The following is a 22,634-nucleotide window of genomic DNA, read 5'->3' as shown; positions in this document are numbered from 1 at the left end:
TTATTTGTACGTATTAAGAATCTAAGGATCTCTCAGGAGTCTCCAGGTAGATTGCTAGAAAGTGGATTTCCAGAACAAGAAGGATTTTTCCTGAAAACACTGCCCAGGGTGTCAGACAACTGCTGAGAGGAGAATCTCTGTGTTTTTTTCAGTAGAAAGCCACAGAATACAGGTTCACAAAGGAAATTGTCATCAGATACTTGTACAGATGTTAATTAAAAACTGTAGAATGTGCATCAGGTACAGCAAATCAAGAAAATGTACATAAAGCCTTTTATTGCTGAGCCAGGAAAGACTGTTTTTCGTGACATCTGATGGGTTTGTTTCAAATTTGTTTACCTACTTTTTTTTTGTACGTTGGATGCATTTCAACCAATGGACACTTTAAGTTTTTGTTAACGTCAGTGATGACACAGCATATGCTGTAACAGTCATATTTTTTCTGTCATGGATCATTTAATTATGTTAATTAATATCTTGGCAGAAAACGCAGTGTGGCAGAGCCTTTGTCACCCAAGGACCCTCGTGCTGTTCTGCTATTTCTAATGAAAACCTGAAAAAGAAGTTGCAGGGGACAATGGATTCTGGTAGAAAATTATAAATGACTGCTCAGGCGAGTGAGCAAAAGAAGCAGCATTTAATGCATCTTCGCGGTAGACTTTCCAGCCTCTGTGCCATTTGAAGCACAGCTGGCATGTGCTGAACTTTCTTGAAGTTGCTATTTTCTTACTGCAGAAGAGTGGCTCATATCTATATACCGTCTCAGAGAATTGTGGTTTTCTTGCTTCCAGCCTTTGTGCTTTGTGGTAACAATCATTTCTTGGTAGCCTGATGGTGACCCTGGGATAATCACCTTTGTTAGTTAATTACTTTGGGGAGCAAACGTAGGATCAGATCATTTGTGAGTGATTAGCGGGTCTGGAAATGCGAGGAGGCTGATAGCTTTGTACATGTGCGCAAATACACGCATGGGGAAGTTTGGTCTCTTGCTCCTCTCGATCACCTATTAAAATATTTGGTATCGCCGTAGTAAAAAGCGTGACTTTGAGATCTGTGTGACGGGTGCTTTGACTGCTGCTGTGAATATGTAGTCAGTCATACATAGGAGCGGTTGTCCTTGCAAAGTTGCAATGGCAAGGCATTGTGACAACTGTTTCAAAAGATGGAGTCAGACTCATTAAAAGTCTAGGTTTGTGTTTCAAATCACCATATGGATATCACGATAGCCTGTTCAGTAGCTTACAGCATGTATTTGACCCTACTTGAGATTTCTTGAGAGCTTCTTTAATTCTTTGTAAGTACTAATGGATCTGAGTTCTACAAACCTTGCCTTGCATGTGGGTGCATACGGTATGTACACCCAGTGTGTCTGCCAATGCAGAGCCATATGCTATTTTTCAGATTCTTGATTATAGTGTGGTTAATGTATCAGCAGTACTTCTGCTGCATTAATCAACAACATTTATTTCTGTATGATCTGTATCAGTTTGGGTCTGAAGACACAAATATGCAAGTTTAAAATTCAATTTCTGCCACTCTATTTCCAAGTGAAATATTTAATAGAAAGTCAACAATTAGGCATGGCAGTAGGCGTATTGGTTTCAAATATAGAACAGTTGATGTCATTAAAAGAGTTACAAATGCTCTTTGCATATAATTAGCCTTGTGCTCAGGCGCTAATATTTCAAAGACTGGGATACATATTAAATCAGTGGAAATATTCACATATGAAAAGTTAAGCAAATGCATAAATGACTTTGCAGGATTGGGAAGTAATTAAGTGAAATGTTATAAAAATACCATTATGATCTTATCTAATCTAAAAGGATGCAGTATTAATGCTTGCTATTTTGGTTGGTTGTACAAGTACCACTTTCACAAACTCTTACTTCTATAAATGAAAATGTGGATATTTTCAAGAAAAATACTCAGAGGCTGGTTGAATAGATTTTACATTTTTGGCTCTCACTATTAAAATGTGCTGTTACCGCATTAATTTCCATCTAAGTGAACAGCAGCAATATGTTGCTATATCAATGGGCATAAGCTTGGTGGCAGATTTTTTTCATCAGTGGCCAGGAACCATTTTCTTGTTACTACATTGAATTAAAAATGTATTAAAAAAAAAAAAAGCAGCTCTGCTTGCTGGAGAGAGAGAGAGTGTTTGTAACATTATCAGTGTTAAGATATTGGTATTTATTCTGAAGAGCAGGGGATTGAACACTCTGCAAAGTAGGTCTGGGGGAGATGGCCAAAGTTAGCCTGTCAAGAACGGCAACGTAGTCGGGACAGCCGCGCTACTCAACCGGTTGGGTGTGCAACATTTTTTATCCCCTTTGTCAGCAGTTTGTAGGTGATTTTTTCACTTGTTTGATATTTATGAATATGTTTATTCCCATTTTGAGTAGTGTATGATCTTTGGTTAAATAGCACTATATAAATGCAATCTTGGTATCCTGTAATCTTTTGTGTATAAGAAGGTAATAATAAGATTTCCTTTAAATACTTATTAGCCAGCTTCTTAAACAGCCAATTTGAGGCTGCAGCCACTTGTGTCTGGTAAGTGTAAAAGATCAGCCATCGGAAAAGCTTTTTCCTGAAAAAGGAGAGCTTTTGAGTTTTAGCAGCAGCCAAGCAATCAGTTTGTTTTCTATTTTGTTTTTACAAAAATAGGTGGTGCTGTGATATCCTAATTCTGATTCAGAGGGATCTAGGTGAAGTCATGGCCCAGTAACTGAAATGCCTATGCATGAACAATATGAGCACAGTTGGTTTTCTGCTATTAACTGGACATGTTAGAAATATGATCTTGCATTGATACAGTTAAAAACCAGGATGAAATTTTTATGTGTTCTGTATTCAAAAAATGGCTGGCTGATGACCACAAATATTACCACCCAGTATCTATGAATCTGTCGCTGCATGACAGATTTATGCTTGTTGAAATGAATCAAGCCTTTCTAGTTTAAAAAATATTCCATTTGGGTCTGTGTACCTGCTATTGATAACAAGATTTCTGCAAATCCTGTAATAAGCAGTAGTTGATAAAACATGATATTCACAATGCATTTAAGATATCCTGTTCCATAGTCTCCCATTATTCCAGACAGAGCAGGGTAACTCTTCTGAGGAAGTTTTCCCCTAAATCTCAGAAGTAAATACTTCTCTCCATTTGCCATTCCACCAGCACTACTCCACGAGAGCTGGTGGTCAGCCCAGGCTTGTTAGATGCTGAGCAGACTGGGCATTTTCTCCGAGATTGCTTGTTAGACAAACAGAATATTTTCCTGAGAAATGCTAGGTTATGGAAGTGGTTACAATTCATTCTCTTGCTCAACAGTAAAGATTTGTTTAAAATATCATCAATGTGGTTCACTTCAATGATTTATCTAACCAAAACCCTAATTTTCTTATTCTTTCTGAATTACTTATTTCAAATCATCACTTTTATGTCAACTAAATTTCAAAGGATCAGTAACTGAAAAAAGATTTTAAAATTATAAAAGTTTTTCAGAAATGTCAATATGACTGAAATAGAATGAAATTTTTCGGCTAACATGAATTCATTTAACTTTCAAAATCTGAAAAACAGAAATAATAGGCAAAAGAACCACTCTCCAGCTGCCACTCGTACTCAGTAGCTGTATGCAATGTTACTGTAAATACTGATTTGAGAATGGTCAGCCTGTTAAAAAAGTTAGAACCAAACCACAAATCTTACAAGGGGCCAAGAACCTACATGCAGTAATTTGCTATCTTTAAGTCCTATTTGCGCAAACAGGAATATATCCTGAATTGATCAGGGTTTGTGTTGTTGACAAAACTGCTTTTTCCATCAGAAAATGACAGGTCATCAAACCAGATTTTTTTTTTTCATAGCAATTCTCCACTTTGATTAAATGTTGTCAAAAATATTTTGCATGTGTCAGGATTTTTCATCAGAGCAAGAGGAATTAACAGCAGCATGAATAAGATGGCCATTTAGAGGGTTAGAAAGATATCAGCTCCTATCTTGCTTGACTTGGCTCTGCTTTGGGTTTTGTTTTAATGTTGAATAGAGATTAGTTTCAAAACCTCAACATTTTTCACAAAACATGATTTTTTTTCCAGCCCTCTCTAGGCTTGAGGGCTCTGAGTAAGTGCAAAAGGTATTCTCAAGCTCATAAGACAGGAGTGAATGTGTTTATTGATGCCCTTGAGAATAACATTGTGTAGCAAGGATTGGTAAAGTGAATAATCAAAAAGTAGAAACATTTGAATGCATATTCTAAATTCTGTGTATGTATCCGAAGACTAGGTGATGGGTTTGATTGTAAGTATTGTAAACTAACTAATTTTAAATGAAATTTAAACTTGATTGAATCTCAGCATGAAGATGCCAACATTCAAATTGATTCATTAGCTGACCTGAATTCTCTGATAAAATTTACCAGCATGCACAGGCAGAGGATTTATCCTGGGTGATGTTCATGTCGTTAACAGGAGCCACCACCAGCAGCATACACGTAATGTCAGACCATAAGAGTGTGCCTTCCTTGGACAGGGAGCTGGCTCTACAAAATCAATAGATCCACACAACTTCCACCACAGTCCAGTCAATTCAGGCTTGAAATCAGAGATTAAATGCAATGGTGTCTTTGTGCTGTTTTTAAATAAAACTGTACTTACTCTTGAAGTCTTGACAAAAAAAAAAAAAAAAAAAAAAAAAAGACTATTTAAAACACTGCAGTTATTTTTTAAAAAGCAAATGGTCTATCATGTTAAAATAATTTTTTTAATTTTCTTTTTTCTTTTTTTTTTACTTATCCTTACAAGCAGTATAACAGCCAGAAGGCAACACAATGGAAGTTTTTGTTGAGCAGAGTATGCTTGCTTCAAGAAGCTAGTGTGCCAATAGAGGCACACATCAAGTGAAGCTAACATACTGGGTGAATTATGTGTCCCATCACACCAATGACTGCAGAGCCATAAAACCACCCTAAGTGTTCTAGTTACAATCAATTACATCATGCTTTAATCACATTTTAATGATGTATTAACCAAGATTTCAACAGCAATTAGTTTAATGGGTGTTTGCTTTTTTTAAACTATTTTAACTGTGGTTATATCCAGTAAGATTAAAAAAAAAAATAAAAAAAATAAAGCATTGATTGTGACCTCTTTCTTCTCCAGCAATTTTGTGTGACAGGACTGAAGAGAGAGATTTTTTCGGTTACTAAGCATTCATGACTCTTAAGTAATAACACGTTTGACTTCGCTGCGTGATTGTATACTGTGAGATTTTTCTCATCTTGAAAGGTTCTGCAAAATCTAACATACTAGACTGGAAATGGTTAACGCATCTCCTACCTTTTAGGGCAGAACGTATTGCACTGCCTATTGATATCTAGGCAAAGATAAGAGAAACACAAAGTGAAATTATTAATCATGGCAATTTTTAATAGAAGGGTTTAGAAAAGTTCTGTGGCTGCCTGTAATATTCCTGTTGAAATGCATTTTCCGTATAGAAAACTGACAAATGTTTCGGGGAATCCAGTTCCCTTTAAAGCACTCCTAAGAATATTAACAGCTAAAGAAGCAAGATTTCACAGCAAACCCCACATAAAAACCCATATTAGGAATGATACCAAACTTAAAGAATGTTGTAAAATGAGCATGGAAAAATGTACAAAATGAATTCATGCCCATTTACATGCTTTCAGTCAGACTACCAGATAACAAAGCCTCTGTCTTTGTGTTAACACTGCAGATTAGGTCAAGTTTTTACCCCTCTGAGCTCTTTTCCTGTAAATGACGGGTTTTGATGTGAAACAAGCAACATGTCAAAGCAAGTTGAAAGATGTAGGCATTTTATGCCATGTCACAATGACAGGCCGGTGAATATTTGGGCCATTAGGGGCTTATTAGTGAATAAATGACCAGATGGTTCAGTGATGCACAGAGATGGACAGAACTGGATGCTACTAATCAGCACTGTCTGTACTTGATGTCAAATCACATGACACAGTAACCCATGGATACCGAATAAAAGTTACCATTAGCAAGTCAATTTGATATCTGTGTGGTGTAAACAGACTTATAACTGCACTTCAGAGCTGCCTGTTGTTAGGAAGAAAAAATGGTAAGGTATTTAAATAAACACACTCTACTCTTATCAAGTTATGATAAATATAAATAGAATTTCAATTCCCAAGACCTCCTTTTTATTCTGAAGGGACTGCGGAGGGACATTTACATATTAGACTATCTCCACAGACAAAAAGGCTGGGCTAGAAACGCTGTAAAAGAGAAGCAGGAGACACTTTCTTCAAACCCCATGGTTAGCAACATCAAGGGATGCTTTGTTTGTGCATTTGTCACAGGAATGCAAACTTTGAGAACACGACCTCTTTTCTGGGGGGAAGCCATGGGCATTTTTGGTATATTTGTGTTCGCTTGCCACTACCTTAAATGTTTCCCATGGGTTTTTTAAAATTTATTCTGACAAACCCTTGTTACCAAGTAATTTCCGAAGCCTTGCACCAGGATTAGAAGCTTTGGGTGTTTGGTAAGGACCAGATCCTGATCCAGGAGCTCATCCAGAACCGCTATTGCAGAATAGGCAGTGCCAGTCCGAATGGGGGAGGCGAGCCGAGGCTGAGGGGAGGCTTTGCCACTGCAATAAATCTCTGTGAGCTTAAACTAAAAGGAATTTTTGCCTTGAATTTGGTGGAAGTACGTTTGGGGACTGCAGAGGTTTGGGGTGCATCCTTGTCTCCGAGCACATGGTAAACACGCCAGTAATGCCCTTTCTTTAGGCAGAAATATATGCATATCCGAGGCGTGCTTTACTTCTCTCATATGGTTCTTTATGGCAAGTGAGAACAAATGCAGTGTTATGACCAATGATTTTACTAATGTGATTTACAAGGTGTTTTGAAATGCTGAAGAAAACTTGCTTGAATTTTTCGATCTGAAGAATCAGATGTAAATGTATGTTACCCCTTTTCTATAAGGGTGATGGCATTAGTGTACAAATTTTGCATAGTGGGTGAAAAATGTAGTACTATTTGGTGGCTCTAGCTGTGTTTAACCATGAGTTCCCCTTGATCCCAACTTTCTCTCTCTTGCACCTCCTTTGTGGAAAGAATATGGAAAGAATTTTATGGTACGAGTGGTCATGGAAACTGAAGTTTGTTGTTCCCTTGATTAAATAAGGAATCAGGAAAGAACTAGGCAAGTCCAATAAGAGAAGCACTACTAGGTGAGCAGTCAAAAATATGCTTGTATTTTGAACATACTACAAACTTGGATTAGCAAAAAATATAGCAGAATGGATTAAAACGGTGGAATATGTTGCCTGTTTTAAAATCCCTATTGTAGCATGAATGTATTTTTATACAGAAGACACACAGAGATAATAAAATAGTATACATCAATTACACAGGGTTGTCCTTTGGGAACATAATGCCACACTGCTTATATTGCTATAGTCATGGTTGCAATGCTGTATTAGCCAAAACCCCAATATTTTTAACTGCATCTGATCCAGTGATCTTCTGAAGATGGCTGGGGAAAAAATAAAAGGAAACAGGACTCGCATAAGGGCTCCTTTGGCTGGAATTCACGGTCTTGGTGATGTTATGGAGGCTGAAAATCAAAATGGATTAGAGAAGTTTGTGGGAGAGAGCTCAGCAGCAGTTATTGAGTTATTAACAACAGTGGACTGGGTTCATCCTCCAGCTCAGGAAACCCCTACATGATCAACTACTGGAGGCTGGGAAGGATGATCACATCAAGGGTGCTCTTAGGTTGGTCTCATTCCTTTAACACTTACCTAAATATTCTCCAGTGATTATTGCTGCTCTTTTATTTTTTTAATATTAAATTATCCACTGATGTAATTTCAAAATCCTTTTAATTTTGGAGGAAAAGGTGCTTTGTAACTGATTCATTTTCCATTCTTTTTGATACTAGACCTGGAACCGAGATGTGTCTTCAAGCTTTAACAGAAGTCTGAAAAATGCAGCAGAACCCCAAAGGTTCAGCTGGCCATCCCTGAAACTTCAGACTGCATTTCAGTCTGAACTAAATCTTGAGTGAATCTGGAATGACTTCACTGATTTGAGTAGAAATCATTGCAATCTTGGTTGTTCTGGCACAGGCTGAATTTATGCTCTTCTTTTAATAAAGAAAAAAAATCAAAATTGAATTCTGTAGTTAAGAGAGTCTACAAAGAGCTAAAGAGAAGCATCATATAAAGTCACGTGAATGCTTCTTTAACAATGTTCATTTATTTCCCGAAGGGTTTATTTCAAATGAAGTTTTGATGCATAGGTGTTACTGTGCTCAGCAGGTTCTCGCTGTAGCAACTTTCCCACTCCAGTTGCGAAGGACTGCTTTCTACTGATGGTTTTGGGTTTGCATAGTCAATTGGCTATGAATTGGCAGCCTGATATAACTCTCTGCAGATATTAAGACGTTCAGAGGGTATTTTTGTTTTCTGAAAATAAGGATGTTGTCATATTTTCTGTTGATGACAACAATGTTACACCAAAAGAAATGCAACTTTTTTAGAGCAGGAATACGGTATAGAAAGATCTCATTTTTAGAAAAATGGGTTTTGGACGGAAAGAATTTTTAAAAGTAAGCTCCATGGGAAAAGTTTCTGTATTGGTATATGTAATATCTGTATGGCAGTAATAAATAATTTTGAGAAGAGATGTAAAATAGTTGTGGTCACTTATGGTGGTTGTCTTGTCAGATAATGATTGCTCAGTAGAAAAGGTCAAAAGACCTCAGCCAAAATCAAGAGAAATACAGCAAAAATCTGGGTGTCTGCAATGTCACTGCAAAATGTAGGTGTCTGACAAACATATTGTAAAAAGGGATTAATGTGGGCATGCATGCAAATGTGATAGATACTTTTCCCTCTGACTTTCAGGTTTGAAGGCGCATGCTGGTACCTTATTGCTGGCTGGAGGTTGTTTGGCCCCGTCATACTCCTTGGAAGAAACTGTTCCCTCTCCTGCTTTGTGGTGCCAGCTTTCCACCTGGCCTGTACAGCTCAGCGGGAGATCTGCTCTGTGGCTTGCTGGACACCAGCCAGGATGCTGTGATGACGCAGAAGACAGAAGGTGTGCAAGACCCCAGGTTTTGCCAGGCCTTTGGGTGAAGACTGCCTTTCTGCTCTTCAGCTTTCTTAACTCATGGATAACACAAACCAATCTAAGGTAAAACACATCAATTAGCACATATTTGTAAAAACCAGAAACTTGAAAACATGGTTTACAAATGTTTAGGAAAAGCAGAAGTGGTGACAAAAAAAGAAAACTGCATGTAGATCTGCTTAAACTAAGATTACGCCTAATCCTCGTCTGAGATCTGGAACATCTACTGCATGGACATAGATGCTGTTCAGCTCCCTATATTTTTCTGTAAAGCTTTTTTGCTCAGTGGCAGCTATCCCAAAGGAACAGGTCTGTAAGCAGTTTGGTTGGGGTGAATGTGAATTCCAGAGAGGTGGAGGAAGAAAAGAGACTATCCAAAGCACGCCTCCCAGGGGTCTGGCAGTAAGAAGGGAGCCTGAAAGCCCAGAGAAATAGGAAAGCCCCCTACAAATCAGCCAGCTGAAAATCTTAGTGTCTATTTAGTAATCCCTGATTAGTTAATGGCCAAAGATTAGACAAATATTTTGGAGGATAAATCTCATGAAGTAGTAACAGCTTTAGAGAAAGATTACAAAGAATGTCGTAAGTAATTGTGTTAAATTTTGTGAGTCTTAGTGGATGTGGAGGAAAATCTGCCTGCCCACTTAATCCCATTTCTGTTCCCATTGAAGTCAAGTGGAGTTTTGACATTGCCTTTTGAGGAAAAAGCCCGACCCTGTATTTAGTGCATTACATGGAATAATTGCAACATACCTGCAGAATGACAATGAAAAAAATTGTCTTTGACCTGCTGCCTCCGGTGGCTTTGTTATAATTTTGCTGAGGATGCAACAGCTTCATATAAGCTACTTATTTACTAATTAATTTATCTGTGTATATATGAATTGCTCTTTTGCAGTGGTTTCCTAGCAATTCAGTTCTGATATGCATCCTTTGTTTTCAGTGACAGGATGTGTGGGTGACTGGGTGTGCATGACCACAGGCTTTCCTGTCATCAAATGTTGGGATAATTTTCATGATTACCTGTTCTTTTAGCAAATTAATTTGAGCAAGTCTCCTATTTGTCTTATCTCTTCAGAGGTTTGGGATTTGAGTCAAACTCCTATAAGAAAAGCAAAGCAGCTGATCATTACATCTCTATTCCATATTCCACTTCATTTTTATGAAGTTTGTGAAGGAAGATTTTTAACACTTAAAAAAATACATTGACTTAATTCTGCCTTGACAGAGAGGGTATTAGTTGGTGTTACTAATTCAGAAACCTCTTTCTTCTAACCACTGACTTCTAGTCATGAATTTATTTCAGCATCAAAATACTCAAGTATGTGTGTGTGTTTTTGTAAATGTGTGTACACGCATTAGGTGAGCTGCACGCCAGGCCGTGTCTGAAAAGCACTCTCAGAACCTGGTTTTGTAAAATTCTCTTAGGATTTACTGGCAATTAAAACCCCAGAAATCTTCTCAGTACTCCATTTGTCCCTTCTACTTCCCACCTGAGGGAACGCAGAGCGCTGTATCCCCCCGTGCTGGTGCTGGCGATGCCTCACTTGTGGTGGTAGCGCCGATTGATGAAGGAATGGGAAGAAAACCTGCTGCCTTCCTCTCGCCTGTCCCGATGGAGCAGCATTTATGCATTTGGCAGTTAAAATAATTCAAATTAGGAAAGCAAGTTCCCTGCCCCAGATGCTAAGTCCTCTGTACCACCAAGTGGTGTAGCTTTGCATGCTCTCGCTGTGACAGAAAGCAGCCCACAAGTGAGTGGAGGAAAATAAGTCTCTTGAGAGGAATGAGCAGACTTCGTGTTCCCAGACAGCCTCCCATCCTGTGAGCGTGAGGCGAGAAGTATTTTGGTTATGGATCCCCTGAAGCTTCATGGTACCTCATGCAAGTGCACTTCAGTAGCAGTTTCTGATATTTCTGTGTTTCAGATTTAATTTTCACCCAGGCTGGGGCAAAAGCAGCTACCTGAAAATACCAATTTTACAGAAAAAGAATGATCAACTATATAAATGAAAAATCAAGCAGACAAAAAGGTCCCCATTTTCTCTTTCCTATTCTGTCCTTTTTCTCTATCCTCTTCTGCCTTTTTTTCATTCCCTCAATCTTGAATTAACTTTCTCCTCAACTGACCAGGAATTATCAAGAAGCGAGTCTGACTATGGAAAGGCGTGATGCTCCCTTTCTTTGGGCAAAAAGATAAGCTACAAGTGAAATATGTCCCTAACAAGAGAAATCTGGAAATCTCTTCTTTTATGACAATGTGCAGGTGAGAACCCAAAGCACTACAAAACAGACACCACCTTTTCCTAATATTTCCAATGCACATTGGAGTTCACTCTGCCTGACAAGTTCTTGGTCATCAGCTGGCAAAAGAGAGGAGAGCCGAAGAGACTCTGCTCTCACACGAGAAAGAGGAGAGGGAATTTTTCTCCCTGTTAACAGCAGAGGAGATGCTGTGGCAGTGCCCTTTCTGAGTTGAGCCCTAACCCTGAAGCAGTGCATTAGGGCTTTGGGTAGACAGCTCAGTGCAGGAGGGCATAAAAGGTTTACTCAGCTCTTCGTGAAAATTTTCCATCCAAAGAAAAAGCAACAGACTGTTCTGGAAAGTCTGAAAAATGAGATGCAATATAATTGTTTCCTTCAAGCATCACAGCTCTTGAAGTATAGACTGAGCCATAAAAGGCTTCTCCCTGTTCGCTCCATCTTTTATTTACCACACGGGTATCACGTCCTAATGTCAGACTGCTTTATGCTTGTACTATCATGCTGCTTTCAGCAGGCATTACTGAAGAGCTTCACCTGCCTCAGTACTTCCTAAATGTATCAAAGACAGGAAAACAAATATTCAGATTATACAAAAATGTTTGAACTTCTCTGAATTTGGTTGTATGTTTGAAATGTTCAATAGTTACAATTTTTTGAAGATTGCAATTTGGGGGTAGCATTGATACCTACCCTTAAATAGCTCCTTAGATTAGAATATGTGTAAATATTTGGGGCAAATCTCAAAAAAATTAAATATTGGTCTTCGTTTTTTATAGATACCATTTATTTTCAATCCAAGGAAATATCCCTGTGAATTAAGTCTTACACAATTATTCCACTGATGATAAACTTGGCTTTAGGATATGGGTAGTATCAGATCCAAAAACGAGCTTAAAATTCTGATTTACGGTGAGCAAGACTTTTAGCTGTTAGGATGGTTGCCTGATGTAATACATATCCTTAACTGATGACCTATCAAGAAATACAATAAATCTACAACAACCAGCCATATATCTGGTGGTAACTCATTTTAAGTATGTCTAATAACAGATAACTTCAGATTTTAAAAATCACTTTTGGTTTTCTTACCCAAAAAGATTCTTTCACTGGTCTGACAGTGAGACAGGTCCATTCATTAGTTTTTCACAGCTGGAGATGTTGCATAGCTACTACTGTTGGTAAACAACCTTCCCCACAAGCTGACTCCACCACCCCTATCTGCAAAAATCTAGATACTGCTTCTCGGGGCAAAACATTGTTTGTGACTGGGACAGATTGAGGGGAAGAAAACCACCATCTCTTCCAGCAATGATGATGATGGGAACGTGCAATATGACTGAAAACTCATTGAATTTTTTTTCCTCTTGAGTTGCAAGAAATGGTCCCTTTGCATGAAGAGTCCATGCATTGCTCCAAATGCATAAAAAAGCATGCTCAGAATCCAGAGGAATGTGTAGAAATTGTATTTATGCTACTGCATTTTGGAAAGATGAACCTACACAGCGCTGTGTATTCACACACCCTGTTCAAAGAATCTAACTTTGTTCAGAGCCCTCCGGAGACTGCAGTCACCGAACAGGGAGCCTATCTTCATTCACAGGTATGCAAGCTTGATGTCTACAGTGACCCTGCCTACTATCAGAACATGTGGGAAAAAAGGTAAGATGCTGCCAGTGCCAGGGTACTGTCACAGAACGGAGTTGTGAGCCTTGTCTGTGATCCTGGATGGTTTCCTTTGCTTCAATAAAATGACTGGAAAAGGCCAAAGAAATATTGTTGGGAATTAAAACATGTCAAAAAGGAATGTGTAGTTTTGTTGTAGAGCTGATGAGGCTCTTCTGCTGCAATGACGCCTGTTTTCTCTTGCAGTTGGTTGGAAGTGAGTGAGTCCTCACAGAAAATCCTTTGTTGTTTACTTTCTTTTTCATATGATAATTAGCAGTTATCAAAATATTCTAACAATATGCTTGCCTGTGGTATTTTGGGCAATACGCTTTCATCTGTGGGTGGACAGTGGAGTCAAATAACATCAAAGATCTTCTCCAAGGTAGGGGAAAAAAAAAACCCTTCTTGTATCTTTTTTTTTTTTTCCCCCTCCTTACAAGAGAAAACATGGAATCATTTTTAAATTCAGAGGGATTTTGAGACTGAGCTTTAAAATCCTAGGGTATATGTGTGAAATAATCTACCAACTAAAAGCTATGGGCTGGTCAGCTGACCTACAACCCCTGCTACTCTGGTACTCTCCAGTGTGTAGTAGCATATGATTCATATGCACTTATTTCTGACTGTGTTCATCTTCGAAATAATCACTTCATTCTAGATAAATGTATTCAGTGGTATGACTACTCCATCCATCATATTAGGTAGGGTTGTGCAGCTGAACGCTGCTCTATTCCAAATAATGATGGTCTCTAATATTTTCCTGAAAATGTGGGTAATTTATTATCATAGGCTAATTATGCCCAATACGGCTGTAGGCTGACATTTATTGCAAGAGGTGGGCTGGAGGGAGCCAGGAGGCATCGCGTTGTCACTGGAGCAGTTTCTGGGAAGGAATTTAGCTGCCTGCCCAGCATTTCTGCCAGAGGTCTGGGTAGCGTTTCCCTCCCTGCAGTGCACTGGGTGCACTTGCTTCTCCCCTGTTTCGGGCAGGATTGATGGTTACCCATACCTCCCCCTGCTTAGGGATCACAGAAACTCCTTCTCTCCCCACACCAGCTCCTGGGCAGGAGAAGCACAGTTGCTTCGTTTCAATGGCAGGCACCTTCCCACCTAGATCAGCCTCAACAGTGACTGGATTTGCAGGGCACAGATCCCCACACCCATGGCCTTGGCTTCTTGTCCAAGTGCCAACTTCCAACAACTTCTCTGTGTCTCTGAATGCACAGACAGGGGATGCAAAGCAGTAAAATCCTGGTTTACAGCCATCTGCTTCTCACCTGGGACAAATACAGCTCTCTGTGCCTGCCCAGGAAAGCTTGGACCCAGAAACTTCCTTCAAGATGTGATCTCCCAGGCAGAAAGAAGTGTCACCCAGTCTTTCTGTTGGAATTTAACCATTTCTTCTGGCTGTTTCTCTCTTCCATTGCTGCTCTTTGCTCGGAAATTAACAGCTGAGGAAAATATCACTTTAACTGCTGTGCAATATGTTTTTGTTCACCTTGGGAATTACTCCAGGGTAGCTCTACCTACTTCAGATCAATGACAATTTTTTGTTGACCTCAAGTGGGAACAAACACTACCTTTAATTTTTGTTATCTATGCATGAAATAGCTCAGTTCTCTGAATCTTTAATCCCAGTTTTATAATGTTTACACTTTTCTTTTTGTCAGTGTCTTGCCACTGTGACCAAAGTATCTCTAAGACTTTTATCTGAGCCTTCCCATAATTTTGAAAACTTCTTTTAGGTTACATCTGTGGCTGTTATTTTCCAGGGAGAATAACTCAACCCCCTTAACCTTTTCCTACACCTTAGATTTTAGAGACCTGATATTATCTTTGTTGCCCTACGGAACATCCTTTGCAAGGCAGTGTTGTGCTTCTTGTATCGCAGTGCCAGCCCTGCGAAACAGGTCTAGGTAAGCTCTGTACGGGTTATAGCTATTAAAGATCTTCTTATTTGGAAAGTGTATCACCTCTTGTTTACTGCTCTATCCCCTTGCTAATACCACTTGATGTTGTTTGCCTCTCTGCCTGCTGCTGTGCACTAGGTTGATGGTTTCAGTGATTTTTCTACAATAATTCCCCAAAGCCGTCAGCTGTGGTAGGTTGCTTCACCCGGGAAGGGACTTGGCCATTTCACCACCAGGGAATTTATGCTGTGTTGTCCTGGGAAATAGGGAAAAACATATTAGTCAAAGTGCTTTGGAAAAACATTACTGTTAGTGAAAGCAATCACTGCCGAGGATGTAATGATTCTGGACTGTGAAGTGATATTTGGGGCCAGGGAATAAAAATACATCAATTTAGTAATTCATTTTGATGAAAACAAAACCGTAGAAAGCTTTTTCCATTATTGTTGTCTTTGTGGAGCCATTCACGGGCAGCAATAGCAGAGCTATCGAGTGCACAGCTGCTTTGTTAGAGGTGCTGTTCAGAGGTGTTTGATTTTTGAGGTTCATGTAAGGTGAACAGCCAAGGCAGCAGGGAGCATCCTCTGGTCTGTCAAATTGGAGAGATGTTCAGACAACTAGACAGTCAGTGACTTCTGGGCCAGGGATTAATTTACTGAGAGTTTAGGCAGAACTGTTTGTTCTTTAATTATCTTTGAAGACCAAAATAAGCTTGGGGTTCATAAGCAGGTTACACGTTTGTTTGGGGTGACTTTAGGGGGAACGTTCCTTCTTGATTTTATAATTTGTTCGGGGAGACAAAAAACAGAACCACTTTTTAGCCTGGTTAAGTGTGTTCATCTAATTATTTGAGTTTAAAGAGTTCACTGCTGTCATACACAGGTCTTACTGGAGCGGCTGTGACCCAGCGCCGTGTCTGCATGGATCTCTCCAAGCAAGGCAGTAACCCACCGCTGGTGGGGTTGCCAGCAATACCTTCACCTCTCCACCTTTGATGGATGGTAAAAAACAGATGACTCCCCATGAAAACAGGGCAAAATGATTTTCAGCACAATTACAGAAAGTGCGACTGAGATGAGGTAAAGTTTAGGGAGGTGAAGAAGAAATGATGAAGAGCTCCGATATGGTCACAGTGTTAGAAATTACCCTTTCGGGGATTATCTCCTCTTTCTTCAGGCTGCAGAAGATGCCTGCCTAGCATCAGGCAATACTTTTGACCTTGATTCCCTAAGCTGTCGGCGGAGGATGGAAAGCACACGCATTTGCTAGGCTATTAGGTGACTTTGGTGGTACAGGAAGGGAGCGCTTAAATGCTGCTTTGAATGACTTCTAAAAATCTGAAGATGAAGGAGCTCTGCCCAGGCCAGGTAAACAGGAGGAGGAATTATCTGAATGAAGAGAGGGGTGTATATATCAGTGAACACATAAGTATAGTTACTGTATTTATATCATATAATTGTCCTATGGGAGAGTGAAGTCCAGCACTCAGCCACTGATTTGAGGCAGTGTCCCTTGATGTCAGTTAGTGGTGCCCACACAAGGCCACTTGAGATGGCCTTTGGTTTGCCATATAAGCTGTAGGCAGCGTTACTCCTAGATATGACTGAGGGAACAAGTAATTTATTTTGGAAACCCTTCCTATCCAGTGGGTTTTCATTTTTCCTTTTTCACCCGCATCCGGTTTCATCAGCCTACAATTTATCTCTAAATTTCAGGTGAGCGCCAACCGCAAGTCTCCGGAGGATGAGTTGAAAGATGCTGTGCAGCTACGTCAGGGCTGGGCAGCCAAGTTGCATGTGGCTCTTTGGCTCTGAAAATGTGGGCTCAGCTGGAGCCTGGGGGGGCACGTAAGCCTGGTGCTGCCGGAGGAGGTGAGCAGGCGGCGTGGTGGGGGCATGGCAGTTTTGGGGGGGAGAAATGGGATATTCTCAGAGCTGGCACAGCCTCGTACTGTGGCTGTCTGTCTCACCCTATGGTTTATTCTTTTGATTCTTGGCCATTGTTGAGATAGGTGATTGTAAATGAGTTTGAATTTAAAATCCTTTCAGAAATGTGAAAAATGTGCGGTTTAGAAAATATAAATATGCAGTTTCCACACCATTTGAAGTACTGTCCCCAAACAGCCAACAGATTTGTATTAAACCATACTGTGCGCTAATTTTTAAACATCTCTGCCTGTTTTGGAAAGTACTAAATTTTGTTTCCTATTGTCAGGTATGGTGCATTAAGCTGCAAAAGAGAAAGGATTTAGGAATGTGTATGAGTTAATGACAAGTTTTAAATACCGTATCAGTAAAGACATTAAAGAGGTGATAGAAAATGAGAGGGGCAGGATCTTTTCTATCGATTGCCAGACCCAGGAATACCATGGGAGCTGTGGGCATCGCTGTGTTTCGGCAGAGCCACTGTCCTGCGCATCCACTATGTTGGCGGAGAGTGATGTGGCACGGAACTGTTATTGCTGATCCTGAACAAAGTATCAGCTGATTAATTAGAAAATTATTATTCTCAGCCAGCACACTATTGAAGAGTAAGCTATTAGATACTACTATTGTCAATAACCACTCCTTTATATTGCAGCAGAATTACTGTTTTAAACCAGGCCCTCCAGCTTGTCCCAGAGAGTTTGCAGTCTGCTACTGAGCTTATGCCTTGAAGACCCTACAGAAGGAAGGAAATGTAAGAAATGTGCACCAGCCCTGTAGGCTGTGCTTTGGGCTTCCCAGGCAGAGGGGGAACTGCATGGTCTCTCTCCCAAACCTTCCACGGGCATCGCAGCCTGCCCAGCACCCTGGCAGGGCACGGAGGTGCTCAGGATGTTCGTCTCATGGTTTAGTAAGGTATAGGATATTCCCTGAGGAAAGCTCATGTGAGCTAAGACACAAGTAGGGGTTTATGGGTTTTGTTTTGTGTCCTCAGCCTCCCTGTCTTTGGTTTCTAAACTGTGGGGAAAAAACCTGCAAGATGCCTGGACGTAAGCGGTCTGGAAAATATTTTTAATTCTTTTTGGTCTCTTTATTACTTAAAGGGTACAAGAAACACATCACTAACCATTATACTTGCTGCTCTTCTGTTAAATTTTAATTTTTACATTTCTGTCAAATTTTCTCAAAGAGCAATGTGAAATCTAATACTGATTTCTTTTTCCATGTATCTGCTGGGATCATTGGAAATATAACCAACAGAACTTCTCTGAAAAAGATGCAGAATGAAAATACTTGCTTATAGTAATTCTTTGCATTGAGATGGCTCGTAGGAAAACCTTTCAGCTAGCAGCAAGTAACTTCTTTTCTGTGCCTACCTCCAAATTCCAGAAGTCCAGTGTTGCTCCTCCCTATAAGCTGTTACATAAAAAACTATTAATGAAACCATCATTACTGCGGGTAAACTAAAAAACAATTAGATTTACACAAATTGCAAATGTGATAAAAATAAATATGTTTTTAGGTGACATTGTCTCCTGAGAATTATACAGATGAATAATTTACTTGGGTTTTTCCTAATTTAATTAATTGATTACTTAATTAGATAGTTAAGTCCATAGGAAGCTGCCATGCAATTCCCCCACCCAGTTTACTGCAATCCCACTTTTTTAAAATGAATTTCATTGCCATCAAACAACATGTTTGTGTTTGTTTCCTCTGTTTAAATTCTGCTTCCTCCTTGTGAAACTGTTAATATGGTAGAGCCCTGCTCTGAAATTGCCTACAAACTCTTAAAACCATAGTTAATTACAGATAGCCCAATTTAAACTTTACAGCATTCTTGATACATTCAGAATGCATGGAAGGTGGTTTATGCTAACCAGCAAGGAGAAACACATTGGACTACATCTGCGTGCTCAGAGATCAAGCAAGAAAGGGCTCTTTCTGCCGACAGCAAAATTGAAGCTCCCTAAATACAACTGGGGATAAAAAAATAAAAATTCTGGTGATAATATGGATGAAATCTTTGGATTAAATGCTGGTCCTGGTTGTGGATATTCAACTGCTACAGAGTGCAGTGCAGGGGGTTTCAGGGATTAAAGCTGCATAAAAGGTCTGGGTAAAGTGGTTAGAAGAGCAGTGCTGTAAGCACGTTGTATCATATTCCAACAGTATCCGCAAGTAACCTGCTGCCTAAAAATGATTTGTTTGCATATTGCTTCAGAAATGTTCTGGGGGCTTGCTCCTGGGAGTCGTGTGGAGCTGGGCACAGAGTCTGCAGGAAAACAGCGCTGGGGAGGCAGCGAGGCTAGACCATGCACTGGACCTGCAGTGGCCTTTGGTAGGTCACCCAAGATGGATTTTTTTATTCTACTCTATAAAGGAAATAAAGATGACCCATCTTTAATGCTTGCAGATGAAAAGCAGTCTGTAAGTGTCAGCTATTGCTACTAAACATTTTAGTGGTGCAGAGGTGGTATGCAGAGTTAAAAGTGCTGTGAAAAGGGGCAGGGTCTGGCAGCCATTTCAGACCACACTTTCATCACAGGAACTTCTGGATCGTAGAAAACTGTAGTGTCTCAAGATCTGCAGGACATCACTTTTGGTCTGAGATCATACTATTTTGAATCATCATCTTAATTTCATTAACAATGTAAACTGTTTAGCATTTCAACTCAAGAAAAATGATGTAATTTCTATGACTCTTCCCAAGACTTGCCAAAACTATAAAACATGGCCTTGCCAAACCGACCTGCAGTGGGTGTTGATAAGGGAGCAGGAGTGTGAGGCCTCTGAAGATCTGCAGTGCTTGTGGGCATGGTGAGTTTTCCAGAAATCCATATGTACCCCCTGAGAGAGGGGAGACCCATGACAAAGGATGGCATTTTCAGTGGGTCCACCATGTCAGAAAGGCTGTCAGTGGAGGATTGCTCCTGGGTGCGTGGGTTGCACAGAACAAAATGCTTTCTTCTTACCACCCTGACCCACACACCCAGTCTCATTTTTCTCTCCTTTTCTAGGAAGGACGTGGAGAGTCCCTCCAACCCCAAGCAGCCATCCCCAGGTGCAAGGAGGAGGTCCTGGAACTGCGGAACTACTCTGCTTTGTCCCAGTTGTGCTGTGTTCAGATCACCCTGAGATGCTGGAGGAGCACTGGGATGCACAAAAGATGCCACTCAACACATGCAAGGTGCTGCAACTCTGTAAGAGAGGCAAACAAGGATCGAGGCTGTGACTACCTGGAGGGACAAAACCCAGGATGTTGAGTTACTGCTGTCTGCTCTTCCAGGTAAAAACAATTTTGGAGAGAGATGCATCTTGTGCAGGAACCACCTGACGTTATCTCTAGACCTCTCAGAAGCCCTGCTTAGGAAACAAAATGTAAAACACCCTTACCTTGTTGTATGTCATTTCCTAAGTGACAGCTGATTACGTTTTAAGAATGTTTTCTCATTTTCTGAATTAAATCAGTTTGGCATTCTGCAGCAGACAGTACTCATTAACCTTTTAAGGACTGCCAAACTGGTTTGAAGCATTCAATGGAGAGGAAAAAAAAAAGAAAAAACTCTGTTAAACATCATTGTAATCTGATGCTTCTGAAGCAACAGGCAACAAAGACCAGGTCTTCTCCTTGTGGTAATTTATTAGATGTGACACTGGTTTATAGTATATTTGAGCATGTTTGAAGAGGGTACAAAACATGAACCAAACTCATGACATAATATGAATGACATTTAGTATCTTATCAAACTTTGATGTTTAGAATCGTACTGATTTTCATAATTAACGATTCCATATAACTCTTCAAGATCATTGGGAAGAAGAAAAGTCCACTTTCTACACCTCAGTAAGCATGCACAGCAGAAACCAGCAGATGAGTTGCATGATCTCAAGCCACTACTGCTGATGAATTCAGGAATATGTAAGTAGAACTAAATAAGAAATTTAACGCAATTCTGCAGGTTTTTGGCTTCCTTTACCTCCCCCAGCCCTCAAAATATATTGTGGATAGTGACTGGATGATATCCAAGCCATGACTACTGCTAAAAACTACCTATTGAGTTGCTGAGTGAGGGGAAATGTTTAAAAATGCTGATGTCATGTGTACACTTACAATGTTTGTGTGTCTGACCAATGTCTGTGATTTTTATGGTCTCTGATAGTCTGTCTGCAATAACTATTGGTCCCTGATTCTTCAGTGTTGTAATGACTTAATAGTATCCCCATTTTCGTGAGGCTCTGTAACAAACTAAGGCTACACAAATTAACCTGTTATTTAATTTATATCACATATGAGTAGCTTGTAAGCAGAAAAGTCTGTAGCCACCTCTCCTGGGAATGTTGCTCTTCCATGCAGGGCAGCTACCCCATCACAAAATGGCAGCTAGGCATTTTTTGGTGGGCTTTTAGGCAAGTTGGTTTTAAAACAAAGTGGTAAAACTTCTGACACGGCCCTCCTCCAATGAGAGGAACTGGCTCAGGCCCATCACTTTGGGGACCAATCGATATGGATCAATTCCCATAGCATGTTTACATAATGGGCTAGGATGTTCCCAAATCCGGACTTCTTGGCAGGTGCATTGGCTTCTCCCAAATCCACTGCAGGTAGCTTTGCCACCTTGTAATGCAAAGATGACTGCTACTCAGTCATCTGGCTCATGGGGACACCAGCGCTTAGAAATGAGTGTGCTGGAGCTTTGATATCAGCTAGCTGGTCATAATAAAACCAGCCAAGGCAACTGGAGGCCAGCTGGGAGAAACCATGCTTCTCCACGCAGCTCCTGGCAGAAGGAAGTACTGTCCTCAGTCTGGCCAGGACAGGAGCAGCGCTGTTTCAAGATACCTCCCTTGTGGCACCTCCCACGCTATTTTTCCTCGTATGAAGATGAAAGAAAAACGCAAGTAAAACAGTGAAGATGCTAACTTGTTCCTCACATTCCCCAAAAGTCAACTTGGAATAGGAAAGAAAGAATGTAGAGCATACCAGGATGCCTGACTGCTCAGTCCATTCAGCAATGTAACAGGGAAAATGAGGCCCTCTGCTTTTTGGGAGGATCCTATTTAACCAGCAGCCATTACAGCTGGTATTTATTTAGGGTGTATGCTGAGATTCTTTTTTGTTGCTGAAAGAGTCATGCGATGCACTGGAAGGGTAGGAACTCTTGCAGTTTAAGGAGGTTTCATAGCTCTCTCAACCATGTCCTCATGAAATGATGGAGTGGAAAAGCTTAAGATCTGGAATTGTGCATTGAATCTACATAGGAAATGTCTATGCAAATAGAAGAAGTTGCATTTTAACTTAAAGCAGATACAGGTACATAACCACAATCATATGGACTAAACATTGGCGGTGGAGGTGTTGCTGGCGATAAGGGCTCTTCGACTGTTGCAGAGCACTTGTCTCATATGGTGTGGGCACCAATAGCCAGTCAGGCCTAATAAGCATGGTTTTAGACCAAATCTTACTGAAGGGAAACGTGGGGCACCCACCCACTTTGTACCTGCATCTTGCACACCCAGCCAACACGGAGGAAAGGAGGAGAGGCAAGGGGCAGCCTCCTTGAGGCTCAGTTTCCTGCCCTACAGCATAAATTTCACTGGGTCACATGAAGATCCTCTCAAGCAATGACTCTTCCTGAGCATAGGTAGAGTTTTCTGGCTACTAGAACATGTCAGCTAATTAGTACTTAAATGTCTGTGTAGCAAGGGCTGCACATGTA

The 22,634-nt window shown here is 40.3% G+C and overlaps 1 long non-coding RNA gene across 1 annotated transcript; it reads right to left on the bottom strand.

Annotated features, from left to right (window-relative positions):
- Positions 1-13,053: 13,053 nt before the first annotated feature.
- Positions 13,054-21,292, bottom strand: LOC118452501. Its single transcript, XR_004842275.1, has 3 exons — positions 21,281-21,292; positions 19,101-19,107; positions 13,054-13,081 (listed from the first exon to the last, which is right to left on the bottom strand). It is a non-coding gene; the product is annotated as an uncharacterized LOC118452501 (long non-coding RNA).
- Between the last annotated feature and the right edge of the window lie 1,342 nt (positions 21,293-22,634).

This window comes from Egretta garzetta, unplaced genomic scaffold (genome assembly GCF_000687185.1).
Source record: "Egretta garzetta isolate BGI_Z169 unplaced genomic scaffold, ASM68718v1 scaffold16, whole genome shotgun sequence".
Classification (NCBI taxonomy): domain Eukaryota; kingdom Metazoa; phylum Chordata; class Aves; order Pelecaniformes; family Ardeidae; genus Egretta; species Egretta garzetta.
Note: the sequence above shows the minus strand (reverse complement) of the source record. Positions and strands in the feature narration are given on the sequence as shown.